The sequence below is a fragment of the Gymnoscopelus microlampas genome, assembly GCF_963454915.1.
Source record: "Gymnoscopelus microlampas genome assembly, chromosome: 2".
NCBI lineage: Eukaryota > Metazoa > Chordata > Actinopteri > Myctophiformes > Myctophidae > Gymnoscopelus > Gymnoscopelus microlampas.
In genome coordinates this window covers 20,533,282-20,554,699 of record NC_139939.1, presented here as the reverse complement: position 1 = coordinate 20,554,699, position 21,418 = coordinate 20,533,282, and positions in this window count along the sequence as shown.

Sequence of the window (21,418 nt, the reverse complement as noted above, 5' to 3'; positions counted from 1 at the left end):
GCATCTTTCCTCTGGTAATCAAATTATTGGCTTAGGAATGCGGCAAAAACAAAGAAATCTTCATGAATTCAAGGCTTCATGGGGTGTGTAATTGATAGAAAATAAGTGTTTTTGGGGTGAACTACTCCTTTAATGATTTGCTCAGTGTCACCCAATTTGACCCAAACCATGTGTTTAGGAAAATAACCAAGTCTCCTAACGTTGCATTGTTCAAGTCCGCAAGCTGCACTAGAACAACATTGGGATCACGTCAACAACAGGCTCATATGGAACAACTATAACTTATCCCACACCGGCATGGCAAAAAAAAACATCTAGAGTCAAGCTGGTCAAGGTCGGAATCGGGGGGGTGGGGGGGAATGTAGTCAATTGCACCCTGAACTATACCACTCAATCTTGCCAAGCCCAACTACCCCCTTCTGTGTGATTTGAACTCTCTTCCTGAGTTCCAAATGCACCCTTCAGCCATGGGCCAATGCAGCAGCGCTCATGTCCATCACGCTCAGGTCTCCAGGCAGCTGATGGCTGTTGCAGACCCCCCTGGGACCGTCGCTGACCTTTTGCCGCTGATTCTTTGGCTTGCCACTGTGCTATTATCTGTCCAACTGCTCGGTAGAAGCAGACTTAATGGCAGCAGGGGAGCCAACCTTGAGCCCCCTTTCTTTCCCCCCACCACCATCATCCACCAGCCTCAACCCTATATATATTCTGAGTAAAAACGGACCCGAGTTATATCTGTATTCAGAGGCTTTTTTCCCCTCGTCTACACAATATCTGTTCGCCAAAAAGTAGTCCACCTTCAAGCTCACAATGAACCCCAGCATAGGCATGATAGGGGTTTCAAGTGGTTAAGTTTTACCTTAAGAACCCCCAACCTTGTGAGCTTCAAGTTGATGAGCGAGGCAATTAACGAGGGAGTCGAGCTTGAAGTAGGGAAGGGAACGGCTGCCGAGCCGAGTGGAAAGATCAGCCGCATCTCTCTGCTCGCAATTGGACATATAGATGACAAGTTCAAAAGGTATGCTAGAAAAATCATACAATTTGTCACACTCCATGACTGTCAGTGAGCACCGCAGAGCACAGAGGGGGGATTACATTGTATGCTACCTCCATGACATTATGTGCCATAACAGTGAAGCGTGTGCTCTGGAATTACAACTTTTTTATTCGTCGCTGTATTCATTTTTAAAGAGTTATTTCCCCTGTCACCTGCCCATAATACCAGCAGGCCTGAATTCTGCTCGTCCAATTAAAATTATAATTGGTAAAGAGATGCACTGATATTCTGATATTTCTTTTATTATTCATTACAAAGTTGTAAAATAAATACAGGTGGCAAGCAGTGTAAGATTCTTTCAAACAGATGGGGTGAGTGGGACTCCTACTAGATAATACAGCACGATTGTTTTTAATTGCATTTAAATTTGAATGTTTTTTTCATTTTGTTTTTCATGCCTCATAAGGAGCTGCAGTTACAATAGCTCAGCTTTAGTTTTCAGAAGATTAAAGTCAAAGTAACTCGCTGGGTAATATGACTTCTAAGCAATACCACGATTATTTCCAACTTTTACCTCAATTACGATTAATGAACAATCATTTTTTAAATAGTGAATAAAACAATAAAAAAATTATTAACCCATTAAGACCAGGAGAATATGTGTCATTTTTAGATTTGACCTAAAAAGCATTATTTTACACTTTGGCTACTTTGGCGGCACTTGGTGCCGCTTTATGAGCTTGTATATCTGCTATTTTTGAAAAATCGTGAAAATGTGTGCAAATCTTTGAATATATATTATTTTAAAGCAAACATTTTTAACTCAAATCTTTGCTTCTGGGGGTCCCTGGAACAAAATGTTTTGAGATGGGGTCGGCGGCCATATACATATCATTTTGGGGGTCCTTGACATGAAAAGGTTTGAGTGGTTGAGTGGTTTACCACTGATATAGAAACATACGTTTTTCAGAAAACTGTTTTGATTTAGAAGACATTTGTAGAATCGGCTTCAGGTCTTAATGGGTTAAAGGATTATGAACGGCAAATTGTCCAGGTGTCATTTGTAGACAGAGGGAGAAATAGAAACAGAAAATGTTTAAAATAGGTCATACTCATAGGTACAATATAATAATATTATCTTCACATGTTAGAAGTTTGAAGTCGCTCGGGGATACAATGCAGCAGACACTCAATCAAAAGAGAACAGAGAAAGCTCTCTGTGTTGCATAACCATGACACTTCCATGACAGCTTTTATTGTATTATTCATTCCTCAGTTTTGATCAGATTTTGATGTCAGAGCTTCAAGACCTTTAAGCTCGACTTTCAAAGTGTCTGACTACTGCCCCTGAGCATGCGTTTCACCTTTTTTCCATCGTATTCCATCATTACGTCTCTGTCATTCTCTGTCTCGCATCGCTCTCTCACAACCCTCTCTATTATAACTGACACGTTTAGCTTTTAGTCTGTCAGTCCATTCTTTCTTTCTATCACGGTATTACAGAAAGAAAGTGGTGGAGGAAGTACTCAATTTAGTTTATACTTAAAGCTCCACTACGTAACTTTCACGTTCTACCCCGGATTTGAACCCGCGGTGCTCTTGCGTAAGTGCTGAAATGTGTACCACTGAAATTTGTAGAGGTCAAACTCTGTGTCAAACCAGAAACAGGATCATGTTAAAGGTTGTGACCAACCTAGACACAGTATCTAAATATTTCAATAGAAGAGCATGGGGACAATTCATTTATTAATACGTTTATTTGGACGGGACAGGGCATATTAATGAACACCACACATAAAATGCCGTGTAAATAAAACGGATTTAGCAAGAATGCTATGAATGCTTTCTATCTTTCTATCCGTAGTCCCCATACAGAAAACAAGCAACATTACAAAAATCACACCCAGTGTGAAGTGGGCGGTGTGCGGTCATCACAACATGACTCACTTTAAAAAAAGGATAAATTACTTTTTTTAAAGTCCATACTGCTATTCATAGGGCTGCACATGTGTCATGTGTTTCGCTATAATCACAGTCCTGAATTTGCAAAGTCAGCCAATCACATTACAGTTAGTGGTGATGACACTAGCTGTAATGTGATTGGCTGATATGAAAAAAGTATCGATTTGCATTAACAATGGAAGGGTTAGGGGGTACGCACATTTTTTGGTCGGTGTCCAAAACTCACTTATAGGGGGCGGCTACACCGCCCCAAAAAAAGAGCACATATAAACATTACTAAAAGGGTACAAACAGAAGAGAAAAAACAACAGTAAAAAAGGCCTAGTTTTCACCTAAAATACAAGACACTCAAGAAAACTAGAAAACCCTACACCGTCATAGGCTATTTAAAATCACATGTTTGATTGTCCATGATCCACAAAATGCAACCACCCCAATAGTACCTATGTTAAAATTGGCTAATACCGGCCGGACGAACCACGTCATCACATTCATCCTTATAAGGAGTTCCCAATGCAGCTACACCCAAATATGGAGTGTGTTGTCTAACCTAAATGTGTCTTGATGGAATCAGGCGCAAAAAAATCAGTCCGGTCCATATATGGGCATGGGACAAGGACTGACAGATACAGAGATCTCCATAAATGGGCATATTGACCCGAACTCTAGATGTGAGGGCCGCGTAGCGACCCGAACCTCTAGTTAAGTTAAGTTATATTAACATACTCTGTCTACTATACAGATAGGAAAAAGTCAGTAATAGTGAAAATTGAGTTGAAGTACTGTACAAAAGCACTTTAACACAAAAGGAAATAAAAATATACTTAAAGTACCAAACGTAAAAGTATTAATTTCACAAGTACAGTACCTGAGTAAATGTACTTAGTTACTTTCCACTGATCACAAGAGAGCTGACAATGCTGGAGGGGTCCTTGGCCAACATCTTAACATCTTTTTTTCCCTGATGGTATCAGTTACTGCACTGTGCACTGCGAGTTACTGTTGCAAAACTAATGTCTTTTGCAACATGTTGCATCACTCCCTTACTCACATTCCCCAGAGTTAAGAACATAGGACTGACAGCAAGGAGATGCGCTACTGCCTGAATGACATGACCGTGTTAATCACTCTGCAGTGCTGTCTATTCATGTGCTTAAAAGGTTGTCAAAACACAGGAAGACAGGTTTCCATCTCAAGCCCTTACGCGTCAATCCCTGTTCTTGTCTTTTCAAATGTTATTTCTTTATAATATCGGCATGCTATGACACAACATCAATACCTCTTCCTATAGAGGGTAACAAAATCAGCCTCGAACTCGCAAACCCAGATGAAAAGGATGAAAAACACGTTTCATCTTCTACTCCAGTGGGTTCTCAACCACATCGCCCACTTAAAAATCTCCAAAGCGTTCGCGGCCCACCCATATCTGACCACTTGACGCGGCAGCTGATAGTGGTCCGATAGGTGGACAGGGTGTATTTTCAGAACACGTTATGATCAATCAATTGATTGTGTTCCGGCTTGGATAAATTGAACTATAGCGTGGTATACTCACTTTTCAAGGTTTCAAAGATAAAACAACACCATATTCCACACACACAGTCACGCACATTCATTAATGTATGTATTTATTCATCCATTTTTATTCATGCTATATTATCACTAAGATAGTAGTGTTTTGCCAATTATTGTGGGCCGCTTGCAATACCCTCGCGGCCCACCAGTGGTCCCCGGCGCACAGGTTGAGAACCACTGTTCTGCTCCCTGATCCTATTATCTCAGCTACCACTAGTTCTATTCATGTTAAAAAGTGTCAACGCCATCATATTTCCTCTGCCTCACAGGGGCTCTAGTTAACTCCTTAAGACCGGGAACGCATCTGTGTCATTTTAAGATTCCTTTGGCTATTCAAAAATAGCAGCTCTACAAGCTCATAGCGCGGCACCGAGTGCCTCGCTATGAGCTTGTAGATCTGCTATTTAAAAAATGTGTGAACATTTTTGCAAATCTTTGAATATATATATCTTTAAAGCGAACATTTGTAACTCAAATCTTTGCTTCTGGTGGGGTCCCTGGTACAAAATATTTTGAGATGGGGGTCCGCGGCCAAATACATATCATTTTGGGGGTCCTTCACATGGAAAAGTTGGAGCACTATCCTGATATAGCTATACTGTTAGGATTTAGAAAACATTTTTAGATACAGTATGTATTTGGCCGTGGACCCGCATCTCAAAATGTTTTGTTCCAGTGACTCCCAGAAGCAAAGATTTGAGTTAAAATGTTCGCTTTAAAAAAATATACATATTCGAAGATTTTCACAAATGTTCTCGATTTTTCAAAAATAGCAGATCTACAAGCTCATAGCGCGGCACTCGGTGCCGTGCTATGAGCTTGTATATCTGCTATTTTTGAATAGCCAAAAAAAAAATCTTAAAATGACACAGATGCGTTCCCGGATTGAATGGGTTAAGACACAGCGCTTCACTGCTCTGCTCACTCAATTATTGACCGTACTCACACTGCAGCCATTCTTGCTCTTATTTGAGCATGACATAAATGTGACATTTTGGACGGCCACTGTGTGAAGTTTCATATATTCTTTTCAAATAGTTAACTCTAATGTTATAATGGAGGCCCGTGGAGGTTGAATTAGCCTGAAAGCCTTACTTTTAATACGTACAATGCAAAATAGTCCATTGCACACATTGGACCAAATAGAAGACATTTCCCCCCCCCATATCTGGCTCTTTAGGCCAGTCAATTTACCCTATAGCCCAGTGCTAGCCATCTTTGGCACTGTCCCTGATTTGTATCACTTAACTAAACTTCCGTCTGACTGTGTAGCCCTTTCTCACTCTTCTTGCAAGTGGCTTAATATTAATGCTCAAATGGAAAGACTTTAATCCACCTAGCTTTTACACACTGGAGGTCCGGGATGTTCTCTGCTTCTTAAAATTGGAAAAAGATTAAATAGCCTACTTTATGAAAGGCTGTGCTACAAAATATCGTAAAGCTCCTTCTTGTAATATGTAAAGAGCACATCCAACTGAATGTATTCACCGCCAGCTCCTGCTCCACTGGGGGAGAGCGGGGCCCTCTGTTGCTTTAGCGGGTTTGTGTTGCCATCTAGGTTTTTGGGACCGTTGACTAAAATGAAAACGAAATAAAACAAACTAGAAATGGAACCAAAAAATTATAATTGTTTAACTGAAATAAAAAGAAAAATTAGGCTTTACAAAAAATAACTGAAACTGTTTCGTGTATTTACAAAACTTAAACTAACTGAAAGAATAGAGCATGTCCTTGGTTTTAGTCTCTGCCAAAAAAAGAATCTTCAGAAATAGCGAATCTACAAGCTCACAACGCTATTTTTGCTATTTTTCTGATCTTGATGAATCTCGCCCCTGACTACTGCATATTACAATGAAAAACTAAAACTAACACTAGAACTAATGAAAAACTTCACTATAAAGTAATACAAATTAAACAAATGGAAAGAAAAAGGCAAAAATATAATAATATAATAAACTGATGAAATAACTTCTTGGTCTTGGTGCACTTTGATGTGGACAGTGCTGCTGTGGCTGGTAGGAGTAATGGCGGAGGTGTTGGATTTGGGTCTGATCCAGTTTCAACTTCACTACATTGGCTCCTGGTTGTTTTTAGAATCGATTTAAAAATTATTTTACTTTAGGTTATAAAGCTCTCAATGGTCAGGCACCCTGTACCTCTATGACCGCCTGCCTAGATATGTTCCAAACCGCCAGCCTCAGGTCTTCTAGTGCTGACCTGCTCCAAGTGCCTACAATGACACCTAAGACAGGTGGCCTCTGTGGATAGCTTTAAAGCACAGCTCAAGACCTATTTCTTCACTCTTGCTTTTAGTTGATTTTTAAATCTCTGTGTTGTTATTCATGTCCTCACTGTTTTGACTGATTTTGCCTTTTCTGCTATGTTTTTGCACTTGTGCTTTATTCTTGCTCTGTAAAGCACTTTGAGCTGCATTTCATGTCATGAAAGGTGCTATACAAATAAAGTTGTATTATCATTATTATCCTTATTATTATTATTATTATTATTACCCTTATTATTATTATGTTACTGGAGCAGGCACTGACAACAGTGCTACCCTTTGGTGAACTTCCATTGCTGGCATGGCGGTGCACCTATCGGGTCATCCTGGCACTTTGGATGACTCTTGACCTTTGCATGGCTGCAGGCCAAAGGAAACACAAGGTTTTGTTCCTCTTTCATAAGCATAGTACTTCAGGGAGGGTGCTCTGGTGGCACAGTGGTAAAGTGCCTGCCCACCACCACAGAGACTAGGGGTGCATCTGACTTTGTCGAGTGTCTATAAGGACACAATTGACCCATGTTCTGGGGAAGGATAGGCAGAAATTCAATTCAATTTGTTGCAATATCTAACAATGTTATCGCAAATCGCACGTTTTCCTAATATCATGCAGCCCTACAGTACTACTTGTTGTGACCTGTTGAAGAGCAATTCGCGGTGCAAAGTTTTTCAGGATGTCTTGTTTGGGAGCAAGGTGTTGGACAGACCGATCGACATAGCCTTCCTTAAAAAATCCCCTTCATCCTATTAATTCAGCGTGAAATGCACTCCTTTATTGATTTGTAGTTCCCCTGATATGCCATTTGACTGCTTTCCAGGGTATAAACGAAATTGGATTGTGCACAGCTGCGTGTCTACTATTCAATATGATGCAGTCTTTCATATTGAGGGTTCACGGTAAAATACTCACTTAATTCATCCATTTGTAAGTCTGGAAGTGTACAAAATGTAACACAATGTAGGTAGCCATGTCCATTTGAATACAAATTGTACACTTCCAGAGTTAAATTAACGCTGACGATTTTACCGCGTTGCGTCGTCACGGTCTCTATTGCATCATTTCAAGAGATATTTTAAGATCTCTCAATCACCCTCTGGTGATTTCGCTGTGCGTTGTGCGATGGGACTCGGTGCACTCTCAATGCACCGAGCACCTCATTGAGTGGCTATTCAGCTTGTGCTCTTTGAAGTGTGAGCCTTTGTCTGATTAGCAGTGGTGTAAAGTAACTAAGTACATTTACTCAAGTACTGTACTTAAGTAAAATGTTGAGGTATTTTTACTTTACTGGAGCATTTCCAGTTGTCACTACTTTTACTCTACTCCACTACATCTCAGAGGCAAATATTGTACTTTTACTCCACTACAATTATTTGAAAACTGTATTAATTACTTTTAAAAACATATATTAACCACTTTAGCCATGGCTATTTGAAAATAGCCGATCTACAAGCTTACAAAGGATGTTTATACATTGAGAAACATGTGAAATGCGATATTGTGCATAATGAGTACTTTTTCTTTTAGTACTTAAGTATATTTTGTTGCCAATACTTTTGTACTTTTACTCAAGTACATTTTGAATACCGGACTTTTACTTGTAACAGAGTATTCCTACATGGTAGTATTGATACTTTTACTGAAGTAAATAATTTGAGTACTTTTTCCACCACTGCTGATTAGCCTTGAGTAGGAGTTCCGAAGGGGTGATCCATAGATCCAGGTGAAGCGCTATTGTGAAATGTCTTGTTTCTGCTTAAAGGTGCTGTGACTTCTACATTACAGCTCTATTATTCTGCTAGTAATCATAACAGGGGTTTCACCGTCTCTCCAGCTCTTTAATAAACAGTAAAGTAGTGTTCCAGACCGTTCCAATATTGTCTGCATGCTTTTATTTATTTTTTATTTTTTCCAATTTCACTTGTTTATCTTGAATCCTGTATGAGTTCTTTCTCCTTATTGGATGAAATCGAAATCCCGCCATTGATCGGGTCACAACTGCAGGTGGGGAACAGATGAGAGTAAAGCGTGTAGAATGGAGTAAAGTGGAGTTGGGTTGAGCTGGTAGGCTACCATGGAGTGCAAAATGGACAGAACATATAATTTCTCTTTTGCTGTGATGATGTTATATTGATTTATTCTTTGCCAGTGTTGATTATTTTCCTGCATATCTGGGTGTTTTAAGCAGTGCCACACATGCTTCTTGGTTTGACCAGTACCTCACTTCTACAGGTAATACAGGTGTCTTCTTCCAATGTCCTTTAATGCCTATTCACTATGCTCCATTGCCCTTGGCTTACACTCCCTCCCACTTCTACTAAAATAATAATAATAAATACATTAGAAAAACCAAATTAACATTGATTAACATTTTAATGAATGAGACACAACCAATTCCAACCATGCTAAACACAGTCATAGATAACCAGAACCTTTGTGTGTGGGCCCTGCGCCTCGTGTTGACTCATGCAGGCGTTCCGCCTCAGCAGAGATTCATTAAGCTTCATGCACTGACTCTCCATGCTAAATACGTAACAGTGAAAATAGCAGATCTACAAGCTCACAATACGTCGCAATGTGACCCGTTGTGAGCTTGTAGATGTGTTATTTTTGCTAGTTTCGTGTGACACTGTTTAAATAAGGCTGAGTGATAAGTAATCAATTAGTCAATCATTAAAAAAAACAATGTTAAATGTTATGTAAATGTTAATAAATGTTTGAACATTGATTTGTTAATACAACAAATTATCCAAAAAGTGCTTCTCCATTATTTGATTGATCTAATACACATACATACATACATACATACATACATACATACATACATACATACATACATACATACATACATACATACATACATACATACATACATACATACATACATACATACATACATACATACATTTGTATTTGTTTGTTGTTTATTTCATGACCAATCCCTTCCCACCAGCTGTTTGCTGGCTGGGTCCTCATGCCCCAGGCATAGGGTCATATTAATATTCAAGGTTTAGTTTTAGTAGGTGCTAGGATACTATTTTAGGTCACACTGTGTTTGTGATTTGAATGAAATCTGCTCTCCCATCGTCTGTGGTGGACAGTAACTAAGTACATTTACTCAAGGACTACAGTAAGTCAAATGTTGAGGTACTTTTATTTTTGTTTTGGTACTGCCAATACATCTCATCTATTAATTAAAACAAACTTTTACTTTTATGTGACGCTGTAGTATGATCAAGTATACAGCGTTAATTTACGAAAAGACACAAAAAGTTAGAATATGGAGATAAGATGTTTCTGCCCAATGATATGTAGATCAGATCAGGGGTGTCAAACTTGTGGCCGCAGGCATTTTGCGGCCCGCGGAGGGGTCCAGTGCAGCCCGCAAAATGAAAAAAAAAAAAATCAATAATAATCATACTACCTCTAAAGATGCCTTTGCTTGGCGTCGCCGGCAGCTTGTTCCAACAATAGAGGCAGTTGTCCCCCCACCCCTCCTCGCCACTCGCTGTACCTGTAAAAGTCTATGGATGCCAAACTTGTTCTGTGAGAACAATAGATAAGCCATGGCCATGGTCAATGGCATACTAGCTGACCATGGCCTCTCTTTCGTACGTTGTCATTGACAGCATGAATAGAGCCTCTGAGTCAGTCTCAGGTACGTAAAGTATCAGCATTCACCTGAAAGCTGAGGAGAAGAGACGCTGCTGCTGTTTTTCAAAACGCTGTCCAACAAAAGAAAGCTTGTCGACGAAGGCCGTGCATTCAACGCTACTTGGAGAGACCACTTTTTCTCCTGTGAGTGTCAAGGCAAGCCCATATGTGTCTGATATGCTCTGCACAAGTTTGTGCAAAGGAATATTATAGTATATATCCAATACAATCCAGTTTTTATTTCTATAGCGCATTTTACAACGCAAGTGAAAATGTCTGCGCAAAGTGCTGCACAGAAAATCAAAAAAAGCTGAATACACTATAAGCTAAAATACAGAAAAACAACAGCAAAACACAGTAAAATAAGAGACAACAATAAACAACAACAAAAGGAGACATCACTATAGAATACAAGACGCAGCAGCGTCAGCAGACAGTGAAACAAAAGCAAAGACCACAGAACTCTCAAACGGGATCAAAAGCCAAGGTATAAAAGTGGGATTTAAAGCGAGTTTTAAAGTCTCGATGGTGGGGGCCAGTTTGATATGGGAGGGGAGCGTATTCCATAATTTGGAGGCTACTACTGAAAAGGCTCGGTCATATATTATACTGTAGATACAGTATACCATAAGTCCTGCTTATCTACAAAATACAATCCTTGGGGAAGCCACAGAGTTGGCCGTAGCTGTCGTGCACCCCTCCGAGAATTACAGTGTATATTATGTATCAATGTTCAGTGCCAAAAACAACATTTTATTGTTTAATCACAATTATTATTATGACAATTAATCGTCAACCAAAATGTCATGATCATTGACAGCCCTATAGTGACAGGGCAGTATGCTAAGGTCGGTCTGCCTCAAGATAAGGGCTTACTTATAGTTGTTCAGCAACAGGGGTCTCTCTAGCTCACTATTATACCGAAAATAGCTACATTTTCAGATTGGTATACCAATTTTTGCACGCAAGTAAATTACATTATAAAATGTGTGCTCCCAGCACTTTCAACTTCTTCTCAGGTGTCTCGATCTCTGCTATAACTACAAAAAAAAAAATCACTCTTCACTTTAAGTACTACTTTTATGATCAGTTGTCATGGGTCATAGGATACAAAAAAAGTTATGATGAGATTTAAAAAAAATTACAATGCTGCAAAATAGCTATTTCTGATGAGGGCTAGGTGAGCAGAATGGATAAACCAATGATTGCAATTATGCAGATTTATTTTTCTTCTGGCAAGACATTCCATAATGTTTCAAAAAGGTACAGTAATTCAAAAAAGGAAAACTAAACTTACATGCTTAAAGGTTTCATTACATTCAGTTTTACAACACATTAAAAGTAAACAGTATTAAAAGTAGTATCAACATCAGGGATCTTCATACAAATATTTCCATATGGGCATAAAAGGGACACAGGTAGACAGACAGAAACACACATCCTCATATATGGGCATAAAAGGGACACAGGTAAACAGACAGAAACACATATCATATGGGCACAAAAGGGACACAGAGTCGGGACAGACGGGTACAACAGGTACTCTGACAAAGCCCCTAACACTATGACTCAGACATATTAGTCGGATCGGCAGTGCGACGTAGGTGTGAGCTGAATATTATGTAGGACATGGTTATTATCTTTTTTTTATATATATATTTTTTATCCCACGATTTTTGTAACCCATTTTTTCACCCAGTGCCAATTGTCTATGTAATCCTGGGCGCGCAACTCCCTCTGCCAGCCTAGGGAGAGCCTATTCCGAGCTCATGCCTCCTTCAATGCATGAGAGCTAGCAAGCCGCTTCTTATCACCCGACAGGGGGGAACACGTTATTCCAACCAGTTCCTTTCCCCTCCATCAGGCGCTCCGGCTGACCAGGGGGAGGCAGTATATAGACCAGGATTACTGCAGTGGGGGGTATTAACTACCCTAGGAGACACGGGGAGAACATGCAAACTCCACACAGAGTAGGCCCTTTCGCCAACCCCACCTAGGGTATGGGCACTGATGATGCGGAGGAGACAACACGCCCCCAGCGCCCACAGCGTCCCCGGCGGGAATGGAACCCAGGACCTTCTAGCTGTGAGGCGACAGCGCTACCGACTGCGCCACCGTGCCCCCCGGACATGGTTATTATTCTAAATCAACATGTATCGTAATACATCTTTATTGTGAGACGTATTGTATTATGAGGTTGTAGGCAATACCCAACCCAAAGAGGAACCTCCTAACAGGCTGATTTTACGACAGTTTTCTTAAAAATATAGTTTTTGCTACTACTATCGATCTTGTCCAAAACTCACACAAATTGTTACAGGATCTGCCGTCATTTATTTTGCTTTCTACCCATTTTTCTCCCCAATTTAGTCGTTATGCCAATTGATTCATCCCCACACACATTTTTGAGTTGTCTCTGCTGTTGCATCCTACTGACTCATCTGCAAGTGAGGAGCCCCCACCGGGAAGAAGTAGAGCCTTCGTCCTACTCTGCCCCGCGCAACACTCCCTACTGACAGGTGCCGCCCCATCCCATAGTAGTATGTGCATTGACAAATATCATCCTACTTGCTCAGCGTCCCTCCCACAAACACAGGCCAATCGTGTTCGCATATAGACACTCGACAAAGCTCGGATTCACCACGGTGGATTCAAACCCATATCCGCCGGGGTGGTGGGCTATGACTCTGCCCTTGGTAGGCAACCCGGCCTGGCTGAGACCTGCGCTCCTAGGAGCACACTTTTTAGAACTTAATTTCATACTGGAAGACGACAGAAGAGGTTTGACTGGGCTGAATCTTTATCTCAGTAAATGTCATGGAACTCCATATTTGGGCATGGCTGACACCATAGTGACAACATAATGATGACGACGTGAGCTTTGAATCAGCTCAGCTTAAAACCAGACTGCGCAGTGTGAATGACACACATGGAGAGAGACATCGAGGAGAACTTCATCAACTGCAAGAGAAACTATTCCAGAAGAGATCCAGGTGGTTTCCCTGTAACCAATCCTGGATCTTACGGCCACACATCATTAGTTACATTCTTGGACCATTACAGCCCATGCATAGCAGCAGCATCGACGATGAACCCACTGTTCCCGACAACGAGCCAGCAGCAAGAAAACTCAGAAGAATCAAGTCCTTACAGCAGTCAACAGTCTGCCAAGACTTTAACGCAAGCGGAAGTAAAGAGACATCGCCTGACTGACATAGGAAAGAGAACTCACATCTGTAAACATTGTGACCAACTCACATCTGTAAACATTGTGACCAGAGTTTCAGTCTGTTAGGTAACCTGAAGACACACCAGCGCATTCACACTGGAGAAAAAGCTTTTTATTGTAAGCAGTGTGACAAGGGTTTCAGTCAGTTATGTCACCTGAAGAGACACCAGCGTATTCACACAGGGGAAAAACCTTTCCACTGTAAACAGTGTGGCAAGAGTTTCAGTCAGTTATGTCACCTGAAAAGTCACCAGCGTGTCCACAGAGGAGAAAAACCTTTCTATTGTAAACAGTGTGATAAGAGTTTCAGTCGCATTTCCCACTTGAAGATACACCTGCAAGTCCACAGAGGGGAAAAACATTTCCACTGTAAACAGTGTGGCAAGAGTTTCGGTCAGATAGGTCACCTGAAAGGTCACCAGCGTGTCCACACGGGAGAAAAACCTTTCCTCTGTAAACTGTGTGGCAAGAGTTTCAGTCAGTTAGGCAGCCTGATAATTCACCAGCGTGTCCACACGGGAGAAAAACCTTTCCTCTGTAAACTGTGTGACAAGAGTTTCAGTCAGTTAGGCAGCCTGAGAGGTCATCAGCGTGTCCACACGGGAGAAAAACCTTTCTACTGTAAACTGTGTGACAAGAGTTTCAGTGAGTTAGGTAGCCTTAAAAAACACCAGCGTGTCCACACAGGGGAAAAACCTTTCCACTGTAAACAGTGTGGCAAGAGTTTCAGTCATTTAGGCAGCCTGATAATTCACCAGCGTGTCCACACGGGAGAAAAACCTTTCCACTGTAAACTGTGTGACAAGAGTTTCAGTCAGTTAGGCAAACTACAGAGACACCAGCATATTCACACTGGATAAAAACCTTTCTGTTGTAAACACTAAACAGTGTGCTTGAAATCTATAGCGGGGTACTCAGAACATCTAAGAACACAATAATGAGACAGACAACAACTCAGATTTCAAAGTATGAGAGACTTAAAAGTACTCGAATACAATGGAGCCAAAACTTAATGTGTCTCAATGGGACAACACAAACCTGACTCAACTAAACTCAGGAATATGAAGAATCGGACAGATCCATCTTGATCACATGACTATAGAGATAATGTGTAGCGATTTGCGTGATGTTTGGACACTATCTGTAGGAGTAATATATTTTTTCCCCCCCAAATTATGCCTCCTGGTGGCGCTATAATAAAGCAATGTCTAAACTTTACCCTTTAGACTCTAAAGGGTGGCATTTGTTCCTCAACGTACCAAAAATATGTGTGCAAAGTTTCATCACAATCGGACGCTGTGTTCATGATTTGAGGCATTTTGTTCAAAACGGGCCACTCCTTCAAACTTTATATGTCAATCTTAGCCAATCAGGAAGGAATATGAAATGTTTGACTGGGCTGACACTTCATCTCAGTAAATGACATTGAACTCCATATTTGGGCATGGCTGACACCACAGTGACATCATAATGATGACGTGAGCTTTGAATCAGCTCGGCTTAAAACCAGACCACACAGTGTGAATGACACACATGGAGAGAGACATCGAGAAGGCCTTCATCACTTACTGTACAAGAGAAACAATTCCAGCAGAGATCCAGGTGATTTCCCTGTAACCAATCCTGGTTCTTAAGGTCACACTTCATTAGTTATTACATTCTTGGACCATTACAGCCCATGCATAGTAGCAGCAGCATCGACGATGAACCGACTGTTCCCGACAACGAGCCAGCAGCAAGAAAACTCAGAAGAATCAAGTCCTTACAGCAGTCAACAGTCTGCCAAGACTTTAACGCAAGCGGAAGTAAAGAGACATCTTCTGACTGACACAGGAAAGAGCACTCACATCTGTAAGAATTGTGACCAGAGTTTCAGTCTGTTAGGTAACCTGAAGACACACCAGCTCATCCACACTGGAGAAAAACCTTTTTATTGTAAACAGTGTGACAAGAGTTTCAGTCAGTTATGTCACCTGAAAAGACACCAGCGTATTCACACAGGGGAAAAACCTTTCCACTGTAAACAGTGTGGCAAGAGTTTCAATCAGTTATGTCACCTGAAAAGTCACCAGCGTGTCCACACGGGAGAAAGACCTTTCCAGTGTAAACAGTGTGATAATAGTTTCAGTCGCATTTCCCACTTGAAGATACACCTGCAAGTCCACACAGGGGAAAAACCTTTCCACTGTAAACAGTGTGAGAAGAGTTTCGGTCGGATAAGTCACCTGAAAAGTCACCAGCGTGTCCACACGGGAGAAAAACCTTTCCACTGTAAACTGTGTGACAAGAGTTTCAGTGAGTTACGTAGCCTACAGAGACACCAGCGTATTCACACTGGAGAAAAACCTTTCTATTGTAAACAGTGTGACAAGAGTTTCAGTGTGTTAGATAGCCTGAAGACACACCAGCGTATCCACACTGGAGAAAAACCTTTCCTCTGTAAACATTGTGACAAGAGTTTCAGTCACATTTACCACTTGAACATACACCTGCGAGTCCACACAGGGGAAAAACCTTTCCACTGTAAACAGTGTGGCAAGAGTTTCAGTCAGTTAGGCAGCCTGAAAATTCACCAGCGTGTCCACACAGGAGAAAAACCTTTCCACTGTAAACTGTGTGACATGAGTTTCAGTGAGTTAGGTAGCCTTAAAAAACACCAGCGTGTCCACACAGGGGAAACACCTTTCCACTGTAAACAGTGTGGCAAGAGTTTCAGTCAGTTAGGCAGCTTGATAATTCACCAGCGTGTCCACACGGGAGAAAAACCTTTCTACTGTAAACTGTGTGACAAGAGTTTCAGTCAGTTAGGCAATCTACAGAGACACCAGCATATTCACACTGGATAAAAACCTTTCTATTTTAAACAGTGTGCTTGAAATCTATAGCGGGGTACTCAGAACATCTAAGAACACAATAATGAGATAGACAACAACTCAGATTTCAAAGTATGAGAGACTTAAAAGTACTCGAATACAATGGAGTCAAAACTTAATGTGTCTCAATGGGACAACACAAACGTGACTAACTAAACTCAGGAATATGAAGAATCGGACAGATCCATCTTGATCACATGACTATAGAGATAATGTGTAGCGATTTGCGTGATGTTTGGATACTATCTGTAGGAGTAATATAATTTCCCCCCCCAAAATTCTGCCTCCTGGTGGCGCTATAATAAAGTATGTCTAAAGGGTGGCATTTGTTCCTCAACGTACTAAAAATATCTGTGCAAAGTTTCATCACAATCGGACGCTGTGTTCATGATTTCAGGCATTTTGTTCAAAACGGGCCACTCCTTCAAACTTTAGATGTCAATCTTAGCCAAACAGGAAGGAATATGAAAAGTCAAACAGATCCATCTTGATCACATGACTATAGAGATCATGTGTACCGATTTGCGTGAAATTTGGATAAGATCTGAAGGGGTAATATCAAAAAATGTGTTCCACTGTACATAAGTCGGCTTCCTGGTGGCGCTATAAAAGGCAGATGTGAAAAATGCAGGGCAGAGGTTTTTCCTTGGCCTGTAGGGAGTCTGCATACAAGGTTTTACGCTGATCGGTGCAGTTCCGATCAACAGGTGCCACCATGAGGCTGATTTGAAAAAATTCAAGTGGCATATCTTACCCGGCGGCCTAGTGGGAATGTGTGTGCAAAGTTTCACGAGAATCGCACGCTGCGTTCATTATTTGAGGCTTTTTTTTTTTTTTAAACGGAGCACTCCTGCAAACTTTGGAAGCCAATCTTAGCCAATCAGGATGGAATATGAAAAATATGAAAGACGCGTTTTGTTTAATGACAATAGAAATACTGTGAAAACTAGGACCAGGAGACCTGGTACTGCCAGACCCCTAGTGGTTGAAATCTGAATGGCCGGACTTCGCATGACGTGTGTGCAGAGGAAAAGAGGAAAAGAGGGACACAAGAGGGACGAAAGAGGGACAGACAAAGCCTCATGTAGGCCGACCCCCTGGGTCTGGCAAGTATGTTTCATCCCATTTGAAAGTATGTTGTGGGATATATAAATATGGTTAAAGTGGTTGAACTGTAAAATGACACGGATTCTTTCCCGGTTTTAATGGGATAACACAGCTGGATTCTCAAACTTTTAGAACCCAAAAATGTTTATGGCCACGGACCCCCATCTGATCTTGTAACAGGGACTCCCCTCATACAAGATTTGTGTTGTTAACATATTTCAAACAAGGGAGGGAGTGCGGTGCCCGCCGTTGAGTAGTTCGGATATACAGTTAAGCAGAACCGCCGATTCAACCAATATGCTCATATGGGTATCCAATATATGGCCATATACTGATGACATCAGGGATCTCCATATATGGGCATAAAAGGGACAAGGACTGACAGATACATATATCTCCACATATGGGCATAAAAGGGACACAGGTAGACAGACGGGTCAAACGGATGCTCTGACAAAGCCCCCTACACTCTAACTCAGACATATTGTTCGGATAGGCAGTGCGACGTAGGTGTGAGCTGTTGTAGAAAATGATGTAGGACATGGTTATTATTCAAAATCAAAGTGTATCGTATTACATATCATATTGTGACCTCTTTTGTGATACATATTGTATTATGATGAGGTTGTAGGCAATACCCAACCCTAAGAGGTACCACTGAGAGCATCCTAAATGTCTGATTTTAAGGCTTTTGCGTTTTCTTCAAAACAAACCTTTTGCTACTACTACCGATCTTGTCCAAACGGGCCAATTGTGTTTGTGTAAACGCTCGACTATGCCGGATGGATTCAAACCCACAACCTCCGCGGTGGTGGGCAGAGACTTTACCACTGTGCCACCCGACCGCCTATCTGGGATCATTTGATCAAGATGTATCACTCAGATTTTCCAGATTCCATTCTAATTGGCTATGACTCTGCCTTCTGAAGTTTGCACGCAACCTGCGCCCCTAGGAGAACACTCTTTGTCTCCGCCAGAGGTGGAGAGTATGTTTTCGTTCTTGTCCTTCCGTGTGTCCGTCCGTCTCAGCCAAGCTAACATTGGTCAAGCTTCACGTGACACATGACAATATGTTGTCACCAATGCTTTTGATTGGCTAGCGAGACGCATGACGAAATAAAAACCTATAAATCCCTGTGTCACTTCCAAAAATCATTTATATTTTTTTAAGTGAGCTTCCATCAGCCAAGCTAACATTGGTCAAGTGAAACGTGACAATATGTAATATAAATAGGTAAGACAGGATTAATCAGGAACAGTACTGGCGGAGACCTGTGCTCCGAGGAGCACATTTTCTAGTTTAACTTCATTTCATACTGGAAGACGACAATTGAAGTTTGACAGGGCTGAAACTTCATCTCAGTAAATGACATTGAACTCCATATTTGGGCATGGCTGACACCACAGTGACATCATAATGATGGCGTGAGCTTTGAAGCAGCTTGGCTTTAAACCAGACCGCACAGTGTGAATGACACACATGGGGAGAGACATCGAGGAGGCCTTCATCACCTACTGTACAAGAGGAACTATTCCAGCAGAGATCCAGGTGATTTCCCTGTAACCAATCCTGGATCTTAAGGTCACACATCATTAGTTACATTCTTGGACCATTACAGCCCATGCATAGCAGCAGCATCGACGATGAACCCACTGTTCCCGACAACGAGCCAGCAGCAAGAAAGCCCAGAAGAATCCAGTCCTTACAGCAGTCAACAGTCTACCAAGACTTTAACGCAATCGGAAGTAAAGAGACATCGTCTGACTGACACAGGAAAGAAAACTCACATATGTAAACAGTGTGACAAGAGTTTTAGTCTGTTAGGTAACCTGAAGACACACCAGCTTATCCACACTGGAGAGAAACCTTTCTATTGTAAACAGTGTGACAAGAGTTTCAGTCAGTTAAGTAACCTGAAGACGCACCAGCTTATCCATAATGGAGAAAAACCTTTCCACTGTAAACATTGTGACAAGAGTTTCAGTCGCATTTCCCTCTTGAAGATACACCTGCAAGTCCACACAGGGGAAAAACCTTTCCACTGTAAACAGTGTGGCAAGAGTTTCAGTCAGTTAGGCAGCCTGAAAATTCACCAGCGTGTCCACACAGGAGAAAAACCTTTCCACTGTAAACTGTGTGACAAGAGTTTCAGTGAGTTAGGTAGCCTTAAAAAACACCAGCGTGTTCACACAGGGGAAAAACCTTTCCACTGTAAACTGTGTGACAAGAGTTTCAGTGAGTTAGGTAGCCTTAAAAAACACCAGCGTGTTCACACAGGGGAAAAACCTTTCCACTGTAAACAGTGTTGCAAGAGTTTCAGTCAGTTAGGCAGCCTGATAATTCACCAGCGTGTCCACACAGGAGAAAAACCTTTCCACTGTAAACTGTGTGACAAGAGTTTCAGTGAGTTAGGTAGCCTTAAAAAACACCAGCGTGTTCACACAGGGGAAAAACCTTTCCACTGTAAACAGTGTGGCAAGAGTTTCAGTCAGTTAGGCAATCTGATAATTCACCAGCGTGTCCACACGGGAGAAAAACCTTTCCACTGTAAACTGTGTGACAAGAGTTTCAGTGAGTTAGGAAAACTACAGAGACACCAGCATATTCACACTGGATAAAAACCTTTCTATTGTAAACAGTGTGCTTGAAATCTATAGCGGGGTACTCAGAACATCTAAGAACACAATAATGAGACAGACAACAACTCAGATTTCAAAGTATGAGAGACTTAAAAGTACTCGAATACAATGGAGCCAAAACTTAATGTGTCTCAATGGGACAACACAAACCTGACTCAACTAAACTCGGGAATATGAAGAATCGGACAGATCCATCTTGATCACATGACTATAGAGATAATGTGTAGCAATTTGCGTGATGTTTGGACACTATCTGTAGGAGTAATATCATTTTTCCCCCAAAATTCTGCCTCCTGGTGGCGCTATAATAAAGCAATGTCTAAAGGGTGGCATTTGTTCCTCAACGTACCAAAAATATGTGTGCAAAGTTTCATCACAATCGGACGCTGTGTTCATGATTTGAGGCATTTTATTCAAAACGGGCCACTCCTTCAAACTTTCGATGTCAATCTTAGCCAATCAGGATGGAATAAGAAAAGTCAAACAGATCCATCTTGATCACATGACTATAGAGATCATGTGTACCAATTTGCGTGAAATTTGGATAAGATCTGAAGGGGTAATATAAAAAAAATGTGTTCTACATAAATCGGCTTTCTGGTGGCGCTATAAAAGGCAGATGTGAAAAATGCAGGGCAGAGGTTTTTCCTTGGCCTGTAGGGAGTCCGCATACAAGGTTTTACGCTGATCGGTGCAGTTCCGATCAACCTGTTATAGTGCCACCATGAGGCTGATTAGAAATAATTCAAGTGGCATATCTTACCTGGCCTAGTGGGAATGTGTGTGCAAAGTTTCACGAAAATCGCACGCTGCGTTCATTATTTGAGGCGTTTTTTTTTTTTCAAAACGGAGCACTCCTGCAAACTTTGGAAGCCAATCTTAGCCAATCAGTATGGAATATGAAAAATCTGAAAGACCGGTTTTGTTTAATGACTATAGAGATACTGTGAAAAGTATGTTGCATCCCATTTGAAAGTATGTTGTGGGATATATAAATATGGTTAAAGTGGTTGAACTGTAAAATGACACGGATTCTTTCCCGGTCTTAATGGGTTAACACAGCTGGATTCTCAAACTTTTAGAACCCATAAATGTTTATGGC